Genomic DNA, 21,328 nt, shown 5'->3' on the forward strand with positions numbered 1-21,328 from the left:
AAACATAAATTTATTAAAGTAATAAACATAAATACTTTTTGATTTTTTTAGCTTTTTTCACTTTCATTTTAATTTGTGGCATATTGTTTATAATCTGACACCTTGATTATGGCATTAAATAACTTACACTGTATACCATATTCAGTCAACATAGGTGACGTAATCAGACAAATCGAGCAATTCTCTGGCCATCAAATTTTATTAATGCTGATAACCAATTCAAAAGCATTCTTTGAAGTAATTGTCTCTTAGCTCAATATAAATGTTGCTTCAGTGTTTTCATCATGTACCTTTGGAGAGCATCTAAATATTCTTTTTTTATTTCATTTACTTTCTTGTTGCTTATGTTGTTTATGGGACAATGGTTCTTAAGCACTGTTGACTGCAAACAGCTCATCTGGACAGCTTGTAGTTGGCCCCGTCTCAGACCTTCTGTTTCAGTAATTGACAAAATCTGGTAATTCTGAAGCAATTTATCACAAGGACCGTACTGTTGTGGGCAATACAGCTCCTTAATATCAGTCAGTTAGAAAATAATATTTATGGCCGGGCGCGGTGGCGCAAGCCTGTAATCCCAGCACTTTGGGAGGCCGAGACGGGCGGATCACGAGGTCAGGAGATCGAGACCATCCTGGCTAATACGGTGAAACCCCGTCTCTACTAAAAATACAAAAACTAGCCTGGCGAGGTGGCGGGCACCTGTAGTCCCAGCTACTCGGGAGGCTGAGGCAGGAGAATGGCGGAAACCCGGGAGGCGGAGCTTGCAGTGAGCTGAGATCTGGCCACTGCACTCCAGCCTGGGCGACAGAGCGAGACTCCGCCTCAAAAAAAAAAAGAAAAAAAAAAAAAAGAAAAAAGAAAAAAGAAAAAAAAAAAGAAAATAATATTTATTTTGTGGGAAATATTGAATTAGTGTTTATTACTGAATAGCATGTATGCCTGCCTTCAGTGTTTTTCAATCTAGCTAGGATGATATAATATACATATGCATTTTAGGACTTTCGTGAACTGATCACCAAATAGGGATTATTCAATAGTTTGTAGCAACCATAATTTTCAAATGCAGATGTTTCTGATTACCTTTATTTTAACATTATTTTCACTAATTATTCTCAGGTAGGGTGAATTAAACATATAGATAGTTTTATAACTTTCCCCTTATGTTTCCCAAAATATTGACAACTGGTTGAAAAGCAGATAGTCAGATGTCATTATAAAGCAGATAAATATAAATAAATTATTATTAGACCTAATAAAATATCTTGTAACACAGTTTAATTTATAGATTTATGGGATTTTCATCTTTTAAGAATGATTTTGTCTACTACTATATTTAATCAACATAAAACCTAGAAAATATATAATTTTCTCATTTTTAGTTTATCACTTGCGTCAATTCTGGGAATAAGTCATCAAAAATATGGCAAAATATTAACTTGGATTCTGTAATTAAATGTATTTCATTCTTATGTATGTATACCATCTGAATTTATTTGGCTTCAATATGAAAAGTTAAATAATCTTTACCAGACCAACAAATATTGAAGTATTTATGAAGGTTCATGTGTATCACTAACAAAATTGATGCCAATATCAAGGAAAATATCTGACAGATTCACTATGGGAAAAATAAACATATGAATAGTTAATCATGGGAGAAATAAACAAGATTAACAGCTATAGACATGTTGAAAATTTTCTTGTATTAAATATAGCCACGTTTTGTTGTGTCTCTTTAAATTTCAGTTGGAAATTTTATTCAGAGAAGTTAATTTAAACAGACTTTGCATTGAGTATTGTCATAATGTTTAAAATCTGGACGACGGACTTGAATCAAAGAGTGGTGGTAAACAATGTCATGTTCACTGAGTCCCAGTGATGAATGTCAGCCTGGTCTTACTCGAAACCTCATTAATGATCTGGGAGACGGAGTAAATAGCACACTAATGACATTCTGACATGAACTCAGATTGGCAGGTTCTAAAAACACCACTTAAAAAAGGTCACCGCTGGAAACTATCTTAAACAAGTAGAATCTTGCCAAGAAAGTTAAAACACATTTAATTTTTCCAATGGGGTATACCTGAAGAAAGTAATGAAAAGTACAGCTTGTGAGTTAAATCTTTAAAAGCCAGTTTTGAAATAGGTAAGAGTAACTATTAAATTAAAACACTGTAATCTAATTTTGCAGCAAAACAGCTCCATAGATATTAAAGCATTACATTCAAAGGTTTAAAAAGCTAGTAGTTCAAATTATACATACACAGAAATCTACATATCTATTTGAAAATCTACATGCACTTTTCTATACTTAATGCTCCAGATATATCTACATTATAGCTCCTCAGAGAATGAACTTTAAATTTTATTATTGATGTTGGCTAACTCATTCCAAAAAAGCTGTAGATGAAGTGGCAGGAGAGAGGGAAAAAGAGCCATAAAAGGCAATTAAGAAGTGAAAAAGGAATAAGAATTAGGAAAGAATAGCATCCATGTGACACTTTGGGAAAAGAGAGAAGAATGCCTTGCTGGAATCTTTTATATGAAATGGAAGAAGGGAAAATACACAGTAAAAAAAATAAAATTTAGAATAAATATTATGAAAAAGTGGCAAAATAATGGAAATAGCTTTTACAAATGAAACTAGTTTGAAAATAAGCTTCACTACAAGTGTCACCTTTGCAAAACACACAGATCCCAATCTCTACAGTATAAGTTCAATTACCCTGTTTATGACTGTCCTAAGATCATTTCTGCTCTACTGATTTAAACGTTTCAGTGACATAAAACTGGGGTAATTCCAAAACACTACATATTAATTAGTTGAAACAAAATCTATCAAGAAGCTATCAGTTTGTCAGCCCCAGAATACTTTTTGCCTTAGGCTATTTCTAAATTGTATTTGATATTGTAGAGTTTGAGTTTAAGATGTACTAAAAGTGCATTTTTTTAGGGTATAGGGAAGAACTCCCTTTTAAGCATTATAGTAAACATATTTGAAAGAACACTGAATGAAAAGTCCAGGGAACCAGATTCTGTTAGTTTAGTCACTAACCAGGATGGCCATGGGAAAATTTCTTAATTTCTTAGATTTGATGTTAAAATTGGAGTGATGGAATTACATTATCCTATAACTCTAAGATTCTATGTTTAAGAAAGAAGTCTCTTGTCCCTCTTCTCCTCTGCAATCCAGCAAATATGGAAAAGATTCTAAGAGAATACTGAAAGGAAAGATACAGTACCACTAACCAAAACAAGTTCTACTGTACAATTTATGGAAATGAAATAATTACTTACACACAAAAACACTATGTCAAGGCAGTATAACTAAGGTATTAAAAAACTACCTAGAATTCTGAGAATTAATGGAGCTCCAGTGGGATATTTAATGACACATAAGGATTTATAATAAACTGAAATCATATATATGAACAAATCAATGTGCAAAAATCACAAGCATTCTTATACACCAGTAACAGACAGAGAGCCAAATCATGAATGAACTCCCATTCACAATAGCTTCAAAGAGTAGATTATAACTAAGCAGAAAGAAAAGAGTAAGAACTTTCCGTCAGGGTTTGTTGTTATTAAAGCTTAACTTTTAGATTTGATATTTAAATTTTTTGATATGGAATTTTGACAAATGCCACTTGGAGGCACTCTTATACTAACTATTCTACTGAAGAATTTATGTTCTCAAGATGTCATAGAATGAGAGTTCTAGTTTTTATTTTCCTTTCTTAATTCTAATAATCACTTGGGGATGGGTAATTAACACTGGTTGTGGTATTTAAACTTTGACATTATTCAAATTTATCACCTTGTGATTTTTACAGGTATAAATAATCCCCTGTTCATCTAATAAAACAGATTTCATTCATGCCTGTAAGGAATGAACGAAAGGTTTTAGGATATCATCTAAAAATTAGTTTAAGAATAAATTTTGGTTTAAAAGCTAATGTCAATTTTTCAAGTGAGAAATGTTTACATTTTTTTAAAAAACTGGTCATTATTTAAATTTGCTATTTCCAAAAATAGAACAATCATGAGAACTCAGAGACACTTTTGATGAGAACCAGTTTCACCAGCCAATTTTTAAGTGTTTAAGGAAAATACAAGGAACCAACAAGATTATATTAAAATATTTTATGCAATACAATAACATATACAATAGTGCAAGTTAAAATTGATTTGCACAGGAAAACTAAAGTTCATAGGTATCAATTTTTGGTAAGAAATTTTTAAAGGAATGGATAGTATTTTAAATTTTTTTCACTTTTTGTTCATTTTACAAAGTTAATTTTTAAATATATATACAAATATTCTTACAATACATGTAAAGATTGATTGTTAAGTTCATATTTTGTTTTGAATAGATTTGAAAGGTCTTGACTATTATATGAACAAGTATATGTATATTTTACCTTATTCTACTTTAATCTGAAACTATAATCTATAAAAAAGGGCATTAGAAATAATCTCTTTTTGCTCCTACTTTTGCATGAGCTATTTTGATGTTTTTATGATGAATGGTATTACTGTCATTGTAACATTCAAACTATGACATTAAAATGTTGATTTTTAACAATATTTTAAGCAACTGCTCAAAAATAATACTGATTAAAATAGTATAATTGAATGGAATGAGTAATTAGTAACAATTAGGTTACTATTTACTCTAACAAGTGTTAGAGTTACTTGTTATTTACTCTATTTACTTACAGTTAGGTTACTAATTGTTATAGTAAATAGTAACCTATTACTATTATTTACCTATAGTAAATAGTAACTCATTTACTATGACAATTGTCATAGTTATAGTTATAAATAGGTTATAGTAAATAACCTATTTACTATAACAATTAGTAAACATGTATATGTTACAAGCTAATATTTGAAAAGGCTAATGAGCTTTTAGTTCTTCAAATGCTTGTTAACCCTATGACATATCAAAGAGTATGTGTCATCTGGACACCTTAGGTAGGAAAGAGGTTCTTCAGTAGCCCGACTCGTGGATTATGTTCCCATCCACAGATCTGGGCACTGGCTCATTCTTCATTCTTTCTACATTCACACCTCCTTGAGATAGTGATTTATCTCCAGGCTCTTAATACCTAAGACATTTGTATTTTTCAACACTACAAAGTTTCTTTTGTCCTATTCCTACACATAATGAGCCACTTGCTTTAATCTAGGAATCTGATTAATATTTGGATAATTTATATCTCTATATACCTACTTTCTTTTTATTGGTTAATACATCACAGATTATAATTTTCTGATAGCAAAGGGTAAGGTCTGTTTAAATAAATTCATATATGAACTATAGTTTCACATAGTCACCAAAGATATACTTTCTCCAGTAAGTTAATGGAAAATTATGTTTAGAGCTGAGGAAGTTGAAAAGAGTAAACACTGAATTTTTCCTGTTTCCAAGTCAAGGGATAAGCATCATATAAAGAAAGCACAGTAGTGGAGTATTTGTGTATTCTAGTTGTTTATTTTTTGTGTAACAAACCACCCCAAAACAGTGGCTTAAATCAATAGCAATCATTTATTTTGCTCACAAATCTGGGGATTGACAGGACTCAGTTAGTCCAGTTCTTGCTGAACATAGCCAAGGCTATGGGACATCCAGGAGGCTCTTTCATTTGTGCATCTGATGTAGAGCTCCTCAGGCATCCCTCTCTCTCCTAACGTGGTCTCTGCATATGGCCACTCACCGTGGTTGGACTTCATACATAAGGCTTTGTGCTGCCACCAGGCCCGTTGTCCCAAATCACGAAATGTGTGTGGCATTTTCTTGGTTAGTCTCAGAAGTCACACAACATTATTTTGATCACATTATATTTGTCAAGGCTGTCACAAGGTCCCACCCAGTTTCAAGGGAAGAGGACATAAATTTTACCTCTGGATTGAAGAATGTCAAAAAATCCCCCACATTTTTAAATGTAGTTCATTTATCAAGTTTTCCAATTAAAAGCAGGCTCCTGCTACAATCAAGTTGCAAATATCAACACAAAATATGAAGAGATATTTTGATTATTGAATATATTTAATTTGGGTTTTGTATACTTTGAGATTCCCAATTCAATGAAATATATCTGTGTTCTTTCAAATGCATTGTGCTTTCACTCCCAAATTTTAAATAAAATATATTTCATTTGTACTAGTGAGAAAAGGTTTTCCTAAATCTGTAATGTACTAGGACTCCTTGATTTTCTAATTCTATGCATCTTAGGGTGGACTGCTTAGAAGTTGTCTAGTCTAATCCTCTGTCTAAAACTTGAAACCCTTTGACAACATCCCTGCTGGATGAGCATCCAGTTTGTGCCCAGGTAAACAAAGGAGTAATTGGCTCATGGGAAGTGCATTCAACTTTTACCCAGAGACAGTAATCAGAAAATGTCTTTCTTAATTGAAGCTACCTTCTGCCTGCCTTTCTACCTCACCTCTTCCCATTCAGACTAAAAATACACTTAAAACATTTTTGTCTTGGTACCATACCTATTCCACTAGATCAGTAACAAGTTTTACTGCCTGGAAAAAACATGCTGCTTAGATGGAATCACAAACACGAGATTTACATGCAAACTTGGTAGCCATCATGTGGGTAGTGAGCAGAGAGAGTTTGGCTTGCTCCTCTGACCCCAAGGATAATCCAAGATGGGAGGGCAGAAGGAGAATGCAGACTGCTCCAATAAAAGATTCTGGATGACGTGATCTTTGTCCCAATATCCTCAAGTTGCAAATTCTAACAGAACATTGACATCTGTTCATCTCGTTCATCACATTTTAAGAGATGGAGAGGAAATAACTGCTCTTTCCTCTGCCCTCATGCTATCTTTATCTGCCTCTTTTTCCTGACTGTAAATTGAAAGAGAACAATAAATATGTTCTCAGTTGTACACAATACCTGACGTTTCTGGCATTTGAAAATCCAATAAATATTTATTCAATAAATATATATTTAGTGAATGAATACATAAATAAATATTTGAAGCGTCTTTGGTATCAGAAATGTCTCTGACATCCAGTGAAGAAACAGGAAACAAACTGCCCCCAGAGAGTTTTCTGGAATGCAAAGGGAGCTAAAAGGTCACAAAAGAAAGAAGGGTGTCCTCTCTCCTTTTAATACCAGAATATATTCCTTTTTAGAGTATTTGGATATACATTTAAGAGAGGTTACTATTTTCCTAAACTCACTGATTTCCCAAAAATGTGTTTACCTAGCCTGAGGACAGCTCTGCCCTCTGACTTTTTCCAGCTACAGAAGAAAACTGCAGAGACCCGCTCTAGGGGAATTATTTAATCAGTGACCCTCGTGCACTACAATCTTATTTAATAAAGCAAATCAATGGATGGACTTACTACTGGAATGGTGGATTAAATTCCTGCCTGATGTAAAAGCAAATAACAGTCAAGGAGAAAGGAATGGAGAAGTGGGACATGCCATTTTTCACAATATTTTCATTTACTAACATACTAAATATTCTCATTGTATTGAGTCATTATGGAATTGGGGAAATACACAGTCTGAAGTCAGGTAGATGTGGGATCAACCCTCAAATTTAAGTGACTTTGGAAAGTTACTGAACTTCTCTGAGTCAGTTAGCTCATTTATAAATATGGCTGTTGTGAATATTAAATAATATTATGTAAGCATCATGCCTAGAACTGTGTCTCTTCCATTCTTCTGTTTCCCTTCTTTTTGTCATCACTGATTTGCTCTAGAAAATTATCTTATTTAGGGAATTAGAATTGTGCTGTGGATTTTATTCTGTAGTGAATATTATGTATCTTCCCAAAATATTGAACCTAAATCTGATGACATCAGTGTGTATATAAGTGTGAATGCATCCCTGGTGCTTCCTTAGACCTTTGGACTATACAAGGCAGTAATCCCTACAATGCAGATCAAACATATACAAAATAGCCAGGTCACTTGATCTTATGGAGCCATTTGTCTAGTGGGTAAGACAGAACACAGGTATAGGGCTATTTTCAAAATACAGGACAAAGGGAGCAAGATATGAACACAGGAACCAAACTCAGAAGACACGGAGCCCTCTGTGTGTTTTTTTTTTGTTTTTTTTTTGTTTTTTTTTGAGGCGGAGTCTCGCTCTGTCACCCGGACTGGAGTGCAGTGGCCAGATCTCAGCTCACTGCAAGCTCTGCCTCCCGGGTTTACGCCATTCTCCTGCCTCAGCCTCCCGAGTAGCTGGGACTACAGGCGCCCGCCACCTCGCCCGGCTAGTTTTTGTATTTTTAGTAGAGACGGGGTTTCACCGTGTTAGCCAGGATGGTCTCGATCTCCTGACCTCGTGATCCGCCCGTCTCGGCCTCCCAAAGTGCTGGGATTACAGGCTTGAGCCACCGCGCCCAGCCCTCTGTGTGTTTTAAGTTCAAGCAAGAGAAATAATAATCATTTAAACTTGGTGGCCCTCCTCAAGCTTCTCACCTGTAGAGAATAGGGCTGGGTCATATTAATTATAAGCTATATTAAGGGTTTAAAAGTCATGATTTATTAAACTTATTAACAAAATAGGAGCAACTTTTATTCAATGTTTTTATTATATTAATGCAGTGTAAATGAAAAGAGGAAACAGGGAGGTCTATAAAGACACATGGAGAATTATCTTATGTTTAACATCTGGCTTTTTAACTTCTCTTGACTCTCTGAATCTAAAAATCAATTTATTTGCAGGTGTATAAGATGATCAATCAATATCAAATGAGTTTCAATCAGCTAAGTGATAACTGGTTACATCTGAGTTGGTTACAGCTGAGTTAGTTTCTCCTGTTCTCCATTCACAACTCCTTTCTGGAATGTTAGTAAAAATGTTCTGCTGTTGTTGTTACTATGAATCATGAACAGTTGTAGACTTCCACTATGGCAGAGACAGTTGCAACTGCCAAATGCTCTATCTGCACTGCCATGTCCCTATGCCCTTCTATTTACCTGGGACCATGTGATGAGTTCTGGCCTATGGGCTGTGGGTATAAGCGACATGTCACCCCCACCCCAAGCTTGAAAAAGCAAGTTCACAACTCTCCAGCTGTCTCCTCTGCTGAGGGGACAACAGGCAAGGCCTCCTGCTGAGATGAGTGCTGTAAGATCAGTGCAGTCCGTGTTGCTGGGCCCTGATTATTCTCAACATTTGCCCAAATCTATAACAAAATAGGTACCAGGGAGAGAAAAACAAAACAAAACAAAAAACAAACAAAAACTTCTGTTTTATTAAACCATGGAAACTCTGGGGATGCTTGTTTCCACAGCACAGACCTACTCTAGACTGACTACTTCTTATCCCAGATATCAGTATAATGAATTCATTACTATACCACTTGACGCTGAGTTTGCCCATGTAGACATCAGCAAATACATCAAGGTACACTTGCTAAAATCAGTTACACAACTAGAAAGATATAAGTGTATGTGAATAAGTTGCTGAAAAGAGACGATGGTTCTTGGTGGACCACTAGTCTTCAATAATTACATTATAAGAAAGTAATTATGTTAGAGGAAATTAATAAGGATATAAGCAGAAAATCTTGGAAGTGATACAGTTTTTCTTATACTTTCAAGCCAACAGATCCACCAGCAGACTGGTAACCAGCAGCATTCCCAGAGGAGTCCAAGCCTACCAATTGTCCCTACTTCTCTTCCAATTTATATAAAATAGAACTTGTGACTTTCTGGTAAACTCCTAGTTATCCCATAGGATAGGGTTGAAAGTTCAAAAGTTTCTTATTTAATTTTAGTAAAATTATGTCACATTCTAAAACTGTGGAAGCAGTAATCATGGAAAGTTTAACCTAAAAGGCTCCCTTTATATAAAATGATCTTGAAATGAGCTACAGTGGGAGACGTCAGCAAGACGGCTGACTAGAGGTGCCCAGCACTCACCCCTTCCACAAAGAAAGACAAAAACAGTGAGTAGATGACCACATGTTGAATAGTAAGTCTAAAGGAAAATGCAAGACTTCAGCAGGGAACCAACAGGGACCCAAGTATTTATAGCCCACTGATTTTCTCCAAAGGCTTCAAGAATACAGTTGAGGAAAGGAAAGTCCTGTAGCACTGCTGGAAAAACTAGATACTCATATGTAGAAGAATGAAAGTATATCCCTATCTCTCATGATATATACAAAAATCAACTCAAAATGGATTAAAGAATTAAACATAAGACCCAAAACTATAAAATAACTAAAAGAAAACAGGGGAAATGCTTCAGAACACTGGTCTAGCAAAGATTTTAGGGGTAATACCTCAATCGCACAAGCAACAAAACAAAAATAGACAAAAGGGACTATATCAAACTGAAAAGCTTCTGCATAGTAAAGAAAGCAATCAACAGAATGAAAAAACAACCTGTAGAGTGGAAAAAAAAATTGCAAACTATTCATCTGACAAGGGACTAATATCCAAAGTTTGCAAGGAACTCAAACAACAGCACAAAAACAAACAAACAAGCAAAAAACCCACAAAGAAACTGATTAAATATGGGAAGATTCTAAACAGACATTTCTCCAAAGAAGACATACAAACAGTCAAACATATAAAATATTCTCAACATCATTCATTTTCAGAGAAATGTAAATCAAAACAAAAATGAGATATCGTCTTACGCAGTTAGAATGGCTGTTATCGAATAGACAAATAAATGCTGTCAGGAATATGGGGAAAAGGGAACTCATACATTTTTGGTGGACATGTAAGTTTTTATAATCACTGTGGAAAACATTATGGGGTTTCCCATAAAACTAGAACCACCATATGGTACAGCAATCCCACTACTGGGTATTTATCTAAAGGAAAGGAAATCAGTATATTATTTTTGTTTGTTTGTTTGCTTACAAACAAGGTCTTGCTCTTTTGCCCAGGCTGGAATGCATCATGGCTCATTGCCATCATAGCTCACTTCAGCCTTGAACTCTTGGAATCAAGTGATCCTCCCACCTCAGCCTCCCAAGTTGCTAGGACTACAGATGCATACCACCATGCTCAGCTAAAAAAATCAGTATGTAAAAGAGAAAGCTGCACCCTCATATTTACTGCAGTGTTATTAACAATAGCCAAGGTATGGAATCAACCTAAATGTCCATCAGATAATTAATAAAGAAATATAGTATATATACAATGGAGTAATATTCAGCCATAAAAATGAATATAATCCTGTCATTGTCAGCCCATAGATGAGCCTGGAGGACATTATGTTAAATGAAGTAGGATAGGCACAGAAAGATAGATACTGCATATTCTCACTCATGTGGGAGCTATAGAAGTAGAGATTAGAATTATGATTATTAGAAGGTTAGAAGGATAGTGGAGAGGAGGATAGGTAGAGGCTGGTTAATGGATACAAAATGACAGCTACATAGGAGAAATGAGTTCTAGTTTTCTTTAGTACCATAGGGTAAATATGGTTAACAATAATTTTCTGTATGTTTTTGAAAAGCTAATGGAAAGAATATATGTTTGAGGTGGTAGACATGCTAATTACTCTGACTTGATCATTATACATTGTCTACATGTATCAAAATATCACTCTGTATCCCATAAATATGTACAATTATTACATGTCAACTAAAAACAAAAGGACAAAAAGGATATGAACTACATTGGAATTAAATGATAAACTACATTGTTCTTTACTGGAATCATTTAGATACAAAACTTTTTGGCTGCTGATGAGGGGTAATGCATATAATGTTCTAAATATGTTTATACACTATTAAACCAACGAACAACAAATATGTGACTAGAAAATGGCATCAATCCACTTATTATGATTATGATTATGATTGTTTTTAGATGGAGTCTTGCTTTGTTGCACAGGCTGGAGTGCGGTGACATGATCTCAGCTCACTGAAACCTCCGTCTCTTGGATTAAGTGATTCTTCCGCCTCAGCCTCCCAAGTAGCTGGGACTACAGGTGCATGCCAGCATGCCTGGCTAATTTTTTGGTATTTTTAGTAGAGATGGGGTCCTGACCTTGTGATCTGCCCTCCTCTGCCTCCCAAAGTGCTGGGATTACAGGCATGAGCCACGGCGCTCAGCCAATCCATTTATTTAACCTAGTTAAAATCTAGTATTGAGACAGTACATTTTCCTTCAGGACATTTTGAACACTAAAATTCAAGAATTTAATTGCTTTGGTTCTTTTGTTATTTGTTTCAAATATTCAGATGACAAGATTTAAGATAGACCTGTGTCATATGATAATTATCACTGGCCGGAAATCGAAGCCAATATGAAATCTTCATTTTCGTGTTACTCTCTAAGATGTATTTGTGACCTTCTCTCCTAGAAAGACTCTTTTGCAGATACAGTTTTACTTGCTCATGGGTCACTAGATAGATTTATGCTTGTGATATATATCTTAACTGGTGCCTGATGTTAATTTAACCAGCCAACTGGTGGAACACTTGAAACATTTTCTTGTTAAAATGATTCAACAGAGGTGGAATTATGCACTACAACATCGATTTAAAAAACCCATCTGTTCTAACAAGAAAGTTTGTAGTTTCCGAGTTGCTCTCTGAAAGATTAGTGAGGCTTCTAGATTCGAAATCGCACCACTTGCAAAATATTGACACAGATTATAGATTAGTCTATAGTGTTTGTAAGACAAAAAATGTATAATGCTATGTATATATAAAGATAATTCTACACCTTCTATACAGTTGTGCAAATTTAGTCTAATTAATTCAACAGTAGTCACTCTCCAACATTTTAAAATAGCTGTATAGTTAACGAAGTTTGATGGGAATTCCTGATTTCAAATTTATTACCTAAGAACGTTCATATTCTTTCAGAATGTGCTCTTTAGCAGTTTCAGCAACAGTTATTTGGAAGAAAGTATGGTCTCTCTGAGGGCAGGGATTCAACATTTCTTCTTAAAATTCCATGACCTTGGCTCTAAAGTGAAAACAGGTAAAAAATACACATGGTTTTTCAATGCAGGAAAATATTAATTAGAACCTTTTCAGCTACAGGTAGCACCACACCCAACTCAAAATTGCTTAAACGGTAAGGACATAAACCTTCCCATAACAAGAGTACCAGGCAGGAGGTTCCAGAATGTGTTGGATTGGTGAGATAATAAAATCCTCAAACACTTATTTAAAAAAATTTTCCTGTGCATGTGTCCTCACCCTGTCAGCTAATGTCCTCAGATCTGACCCCTTTTGATGTTAACATAAATGTCTTAGTCCATTTCGTGTTGCTATAACAGACTACAATAGACTGGGTAATTTATAAAGGAAAGAAATGTATTTTTCACAGTTTTGGAGCCTGGGAAATCCAGTGTCAAGTTGCTTGCATTTGGTGGGAGCCTTCATGCTAATTATTCCATGCTGAAAGGCAGAAGGGTAAGAGAGTGCAGGAGCAAATACGAGGAGATCTGAACTCACCTATTCCCATGATAAGTAACCAACTCCCATGATAATACCATTAATACATTGATGAGGACAGACCATCTCATTATCTAATTACCTGTTAATGGTCTCACCTCTCGACACTGTTACATTGGGAATTAAATGTCTAACACATGAATTCAAAGTGTAGCAATAACTGAATAGCTTTCAGTATGCTACCATCCCCAACCACCTAAATGCTAAAAGGGACAAAAAGGGTGTAGATCTTTTTAAGATGGATGAAATCCATTCCAGAAGCCCCTACATGATTTTCTCAACCTTGTACTTTTCCAGAATTGCATAACAAAATCTCATGTAAATCAATCAAGGTTGAGAGGAATGGAATTGGCGTGACATTCAGTAATCAAGATTCACCCTCTAGCTAGGTCTAAGGGGAGCTCATCTTTCTAATGTAGGTGGCCACCTGATGTGTGAGTAAATCTGTTGTTAGATTAACAAAGAAAAATTGGAAAAGGATGGCGGGCTGTTTGTTCAGCAACAAACAGTGCCTGCCATAGATCATAATAGCATTATTTCTAATGAGCCATAAATAAATACCAAGAGGAACATGATGAGAGAAAACGTTAGATAAGAATAGTGGTTTTGTTCTGAAGTCCTGGGGAAGACTTTTGGTACTATTTTCTATTCGTAGAAATGTAATCATAATTTTTTTTTTTTTTTACTTCTAGTCCTTCCAATGATTAGCATTTTTGCAAAATTAATTAATAGTAAGTTATGTGTAGTAAAACCAAATATTTAAAAGAGAATACCATTTTAATCATGGAATACTGGAGAATATATACAGAAAAGCAAAATAATGCTTTTTAGCATTTTTCAACAGGCAAGGGATATACTTAAACACCCTTAACTCAGGTAAAAAGAGAGTAAGATAGTACTAAAACAGTGGGAAAAATATATAGTTTCTATAATATAAAAGAAACTTTATAATTAGGCCATATCCAATGCCATTTTTAAAATTTTATCAATGTACATTGTTTCCTAATTCAAAATTAACACTATTACTAAGAAGTTCAAAATTAGTATATTATCACTATATTGTTATTAAAAATTTACTTGTTTTAATTCAATGGGTAACTTTTATGTTCAGAAGCTTTAAAACACAAAATAGTAAACAGCTTTAAAAATAAAAGAGAAATACTATAGTTAATAGTTTTTGCTTAAGAATTCTAACAGTAATATTTTGGGATTTTAAGAATGAGCAGGTTATTCAGTAACAGGAAAGTGCTCTCTCCATGAAGTCAGTTAGATACTGACACATCCAATATTAATGTGGCAGAAATGTAGCTTAACTCACAAGCAGATCTGCCTTATTGTTACCTCCTGAAATCATCCAGAGGGTAACCTTCAGGCTAGCAGATATGACTCTGGGGACATAATTGAGGTGTCTTTGTTTGTAAAACAGATAATAGAGGTTGGCTCATACTGAAACCCCTTAGTGTCCACAGCCATAGTAAATTTTCCATCACCTTGTATTTTCTATATCCTCAATGTTAATATATTTTCTTCTTAATACCAGAGGATGGAAGACAAGACTTTTGATTTATTTAAAGTCTATTGCACACTTTGCACATTTGGCTTGATTGAATCATTGACTAAGCAGTTATTGTTTTCAGACAGGTAATGTGTAGGTAGTAATGAAGTTGCCTAATGCCTAGAGAATCTTCTTTTTATCCCCTGCAATATTAAGTACATTTTCTCCTCTAATCCTAAAACAGGTCCCCAAATTCCACCATTTATAGAAGACTTAATAATAGGAGGAAAGCCAAAAATACAGTTGTGACCTTATTCAGTTAAACATTAAACCCTGATTAGTTGTCCTTGGTCACTGTCTCAGAAAATTAAATAGAACTTAGTATTGTAGATTGTATATTTTTCTATTCTCACATTTTCTCCCCAGTCTCACCTTCTTTGAAATGATAATTAACATGGTTGTATATGCCCACTATTTTTGGACCATTCAGATATTACATATTTGTCACCATATGCACTTACTGGTCAGATCAAACAAAGTACATTTATCCCAAAGCATTGCCTCATACAAGGGTGGAATATGTCCTCATTCCTCATGTAGGGACTCTTTTTACACAAACAAATTAGAGTAAAATTATAGTCCCTCTTATATCCGTATGTGAAGTTACTGGGACTTTTAGTGTTGTGTGCTTATTGGGTAAAATCAAAAAATGTAGAAAGGTACAGAAGAGTTGATTTTCCACAGAGTATGAATGCCAGGAGAATTACTACACTTATCAAAATATTTCTCTAGTACACTGCAGAAACATTCCCTTTGTTGGTATTCAAGCATGTGTGAGCATCCTTAGAGTCCTGGTGGTACATTCCTAAGAGAATTCCCTTCCATGGCATTTGAAGAGACCCTTGGGAAAGAATATAACTTGAAAATTGTCTGGAGCATGTCTTGAATAAATCACATAACAGGCCAAACTGACACTAACAGCGGAAGATAATTCATCCCAAGGGAAGAAGTAGCTGTGCATGATAGCTGACTATTTAAGCCAGAGTCATTATTGTCAAAGGGGAGTCATGATTCTGATTCCACCATAGTGGGGACTTCCAGCCCACTCCCATAGATTGTATGGAGAAAAAAGAACTGCAAAAACACTCTACAGAAAAATTTCTGTAAAACGTAAGGCCACAAACAGCCCTGCTTAAGGAACTCTCTAACAAAACACTGCATAAGTAGCAGTGGCCTTCACCTCCATTTTGTCACAAATCACCAAGTAGCCTGGGTGCCATGACATGTTAGGTCATTGATAGCTGGGCCTGGAATATGAGCATTCTAAGCATTCTCCAGAGAAACAGTACCTATAGTAGATATTTACATATCTACTATAGGTATTATTTATCTATGGATATTATAAATCCATATATATAATATAATATAGAGATATACACAAGATAATATATGATATATAGATACAATACCTACTATATATTTATATATCTGTAAATAGATTCATCTATATAGTATGTATTTATATATTTACTATTGATATATGGTAGATATTTATTTTCTACTTATAAATATATGGTAGATATTATATTCTACTTATAAATATAGGGTAGATATTTATATTTTATTTATAAATAAATGGTAGATATTTATATTCCACTTATAAATATATGGTAGATATTTATATTTTATTTATAAATAAATGGTAGATATTTATATTCCACTTATAAATATATGGTAGATATTTATATACCTACTATAAACACATGATAGGTATTTTTAAATCTACTATAAATACATGGTAGATATTTATATATCTACTATAAATATATGGTAGATATTTATATATCTACTATACTATAGATGTATATAATAGATGTAGTAGATATGTATATCTACTATATTATAGTTGTACATTTATATCTATCTATATCGTGTATTTGTGTGTGTGTGTGTGTGTGTACGAGAGAGATTGAAAGAACCAGAGAGAGAGAGAGATAAAAAGCAATCTGCTGGAATATTTTCTCCAGTTTAGGAAGGCTGGCCTTTTTATTCTATTCAAGTCTTCAATTGTTTGCATGAACCCCACTTACATTATGGAGGGAAATCACCTTTACCCAAAGATCACAGGGTGGATGTAATGGCTCATGCCTGTAACTCCAACACTTTGGGAGACCAAAGCAGGAGACTCATTTAAGCTCAGAAGTTTGAGACCAGCCCGGGCAATATAATGAGACCCTTATTTCTACCAAATCATTAAAAGAGCAGCTGGTCATGGTGGTGTACACCTGTAATCCCTGCATCTCAGAAGACTGAGGCAGGAGGATCACCTGAGCCCAGGAGTTTGAGGTTGCAGTGAGCATCAATGATTTTTCTGATCTAGGTGACAGAGTGAGACCTTGTCTCAAATACACACACACACACACACACACACACGAGTTCACCACAACTGATGGAAAGAGACGTGTTTATGAGCATTTTTTATATCCCCTGGGGTTCCCAGAAACTACTGGTGAATTAAGAGAGGACTCTGTGTGTTGATAGACTATTACAAGAGCAGTGACAATATATGTCAGTGGAATTCGAATTATTACAGTTATTTAATTGCACACCATCATGTGAAACAAGCTATTAAAGGCAATACAGCCTCCTGCTACATGTTGTTTCTTCATGTGTATGGTATATATGTGAAGTTACAAACTGTTAGAAGGTTAAACAGTGTCAGATTTAGAAGATCTATTCTAGTATTGTCTTTTTAATGATATTTTATGATTATCTTTGTGGAGAGGGTGACATTATATTATAGTATTTAAGAGAATGATGATGTCAGTTCACTTGGGTTCAAATCCTGGCTCTGGTTGCTGAATGTGTCACTTTCTGTAAATAACTTGATTTTTCTATGCTTCCATTTCCTTATGGGAAAATGCAAACACTTATATAACCTCCTTCACATGGTTGCTAAGATAAATGTGACAATTAATATTTAACATTTGTCACAATATGTAGTATATAGTCAACAAATGCTAACTATTGTTTCTATTATAATTTTAACAGTATGGTAAAGCCATCCAAATGTTCAATTAATTATGGATTCATCCATGTGTATGCATGTCTTGTGCGGCCAAAAGTCAATCTAAAGTTAATGTTCAAAATCAGTAAAAGAACTAGATGACATTAGCATAAATGTAGAGCAATGACAAGTAACAGAAATGGTGAACAATTTCTGTGCTTTGTACTTTAACGGTATATCATAAAGACAAGTAAAATCTTCTGTGTGGATATATTTTGTAATCTATAAAATATAGCTTATTTTTAGTGGACACCATCATACAAGAAAAGTTCCTGTCTTCTTTATGTGTGATAAGTTTTTTAATCCCAAAATCATTCTATTTTATCATTTTATTTATAAGCAACCAATTTTTGAGTGACTCATACACCTAAGGCACTGTGCTAGACACTGAGCTTTCAAAATGAAAAATAAGATACGCCTTGTCTGCAAGGAGCTTCATTATCATAAGGGAAACACAGAAGTAAATCAACAATTAAAATAAGGTCACACAAATATATTCCTGTAAGGCCAATGATTACTCTTGTATACTGGTAAGCATAAATTACAATGCATACATGTATTGCAATCTGACCTCGTATGCAGGTTAAGTACAGAAGGACTTAACAGGAACAAACATCAACAAGATTTTAATAAACATTGTCTTTTCTTTAAAAAATGTTAATTTATTTATTCATTCAACAAATATTTATTAGACAACTGAAACCACTTTTGGAAAAATTATAACAGTGAGAAGATTATGACAGTGAAAGAGATCTAACCTAACTGACTCCATCTTACTTCTAACCTCCAGGCTGCCTTTGTTCATCTCTGGGTCGAGGCCAAACTAACTTCCGGAGGAACTTAGTTTATAGTTCAACTTTGAAACAAAGATGATAATAGCCCCTTCCTGAAACAAATCCCCTTCTTGCCTGAGGACCAGACTGCCTTTGTAGGACTAACAAATTAGTCACAAGATTAGAAATTATGGTTTAGGAGTCATGCAGCCAGAGGCCATAAGATTCTAAACTTCCCATAGTGCTACCAGGGATAACATCACCATTGTAAAACCTAAGATTTGTGCTTGAGATTTGGTTTTTTTTTTTTTTTTTTTTTGAGACGGAGTCTCGCTCTGTCGCCCAGGCTGGAGTGCAGTGGCCGGATCTCAGCTCACTGCAAGCTCCGCCTCCCAGGTGTATGCCATTCTCCTGCCTCAGCCTCCCGAGTAGCTGGGACTACAGGCGCCCTCCACCTCGCCGGGCTAGTTTTTTGTATTTTTTTAGTAGAGACGGGGTTTCACCGTGTTCGCCAGGATGGTCTCGATCTCCTGACCTCGTGATCCGCCCGTCTCGGCCTCCCAAAGTGCTGGGATTACAGGCTTGAGCCACCGCGCCTGGCCGAGATATTTTTTAGACCTTGCATTCTGGTGGATCAGTTGGCTCCACCCAGACCGATAATCTGGATCAAGAACACAGCAAGAAGAACCCATTTCAGTCCCCTGTGATTTAATCTCTGACCTGACCAATCAGCACTCCTCACTCCCTACCCTGCTACCCTCCAAATTATTCTTAAAAGACCCTCTCTGAATTTCTGGAGAAACAGGTTTGAGTAATACATCTCCTCTGTTCTCCCTTTCAGCCAGCTCTGTGTGAATTAAAGTCTTTCTCTACTGCAATTCCTGTATCTTGATAAATCCACTGTATCTGGGCAGCCAGCAAAAGAACCCACTGGGCAGTTCCACACCTACTATATGAAGTCCCTGAGGTAGGCATTTGCATGAGGGTGGGAAAGTTGGAAAAGAAAAATAAATCAAATATAAATCTTGACTTTAGGGAACTTGAGAATGGGCTGGTTACAGCCACATAAATGATCATAATTCAAGGGTGAGTAAGGTACATACACTAAAGTACATCAAAAGTGCTAAGGGAGTTCCGAAAAGGGAGAAATGACATTTCAAAGGCAATGGTGAGGAAAATGGCTGGCGCTTCAGCAGGGATCAAGACATATACCAGTAGTCATTGTATTTTTCAGTCACGTTTTTTCAGTAATACAATCACAATTTCTCTTCTGAATGTCCTCAATGAAGCCATATTAATTTTATTAAATTCCCAATTTTGAGCACACATTTTCAATATTCTGAATGACAAAATAGAAAACATGCATAAAATACTCTTGTATACTGACGTGTGATGGTTGCCTAAAGGAAAAGCCCTATATGATTAAGTTATGAGGTTGAACAAACAGCTTTTCCTCATGGAACAGCATTTTTACTTAAAAGAATGACAAACTGATAAATTGTGAATATTTTGACTTGCATATTTGTAAGATATTTTCTCAAAAATAAACAATGGATGAAAGCAACTAACAAATGCTGCCAAGAATAAAACTTGAACTTTCAAGGGGAAATTAACATTTTGGAAAACTTTATCTGCCACTGTGAGCCTGTCAGTTTCACAATATTTAATGACTTTTCTGATGAGATTATTTGTACTTAAATGAATGTGATTTTTGGGGGGTTATCTAATTAAGTGTGTTCTGTATAAATTTAAGAGTCCTGCATTTAAGAGTCCTGTATAAATGAGTGAACTAATATTTTGCAAATGACCAATATGTTGTCACAAAAATCACGTGCAGGTAAACATTTGTTCAAAATGCAAGATTTATCAGTGCATATTTATGTAATCGAAAATGAAGAGTTCATTGATGGTTTCAGATTACACAGAACCAATCTTCAAGGAAAGACTTGTCAATTTTGCATGTTATATCAAAGAAGACTATCCACAGTCATATGAAAAGGCTATTAAAATATTACTCCAATCTGCAAGCACATATCTCTGAGGGTAAACTGACTTTTTAAAATATACTGCAAACAAAACAATATATTATAACAGGTTGAATGCAGAAGCAGGTATGAGAATCCAATTGTCTTCCCTTAAATCAGTCATCAAAGTAATTTTCAACTTGTAAAATAATACCACTCTTTGCACTATTTAAAAAAATAGTTATTGAATCATGCTGCTATAAAGACACATGCACGCGTATGTTTATTGAGAAACTATTCACAATAGCAAATACTTGGAATCAACCCAAATATCCATCAGTGACAGACAGGATTAAGAAACTGTGGCACATATACATCATGGAATACTATGCAGCCATAAAAAAGGATCATGTACTTTGTGGGGACATGGATGCAGCTGGAAACCATCATTCTCAGCAAAGTATTGCAAGAACAGAAAACCAAACACTGCACGGTCTCACTCATAGGTGGGAATTGAACAATGAGAACACTTGGACACAGGAAGGGGAACATTACACCGGGGCCTGTTGTGGGGAGTGGGGAGGAGGGAGGGATAGCATTAGGAGATATA

Source organism: Trachypithecus francoisi, unplaced genomic scaffold (genome assembly GCF_009764315.1).
Source record: "Trachypithecus francoisi isolate TF-2019V2 unplaced genomic scaffold, Tfra_2.0 Lachesis_group13, whole genome shotgun sequence".
NCBI lineage: Eukaryota > Metazoa > Chordata > Mammalia > Primates > Cercopithecidae > Trachypithecus > Trachypithecus francoisi.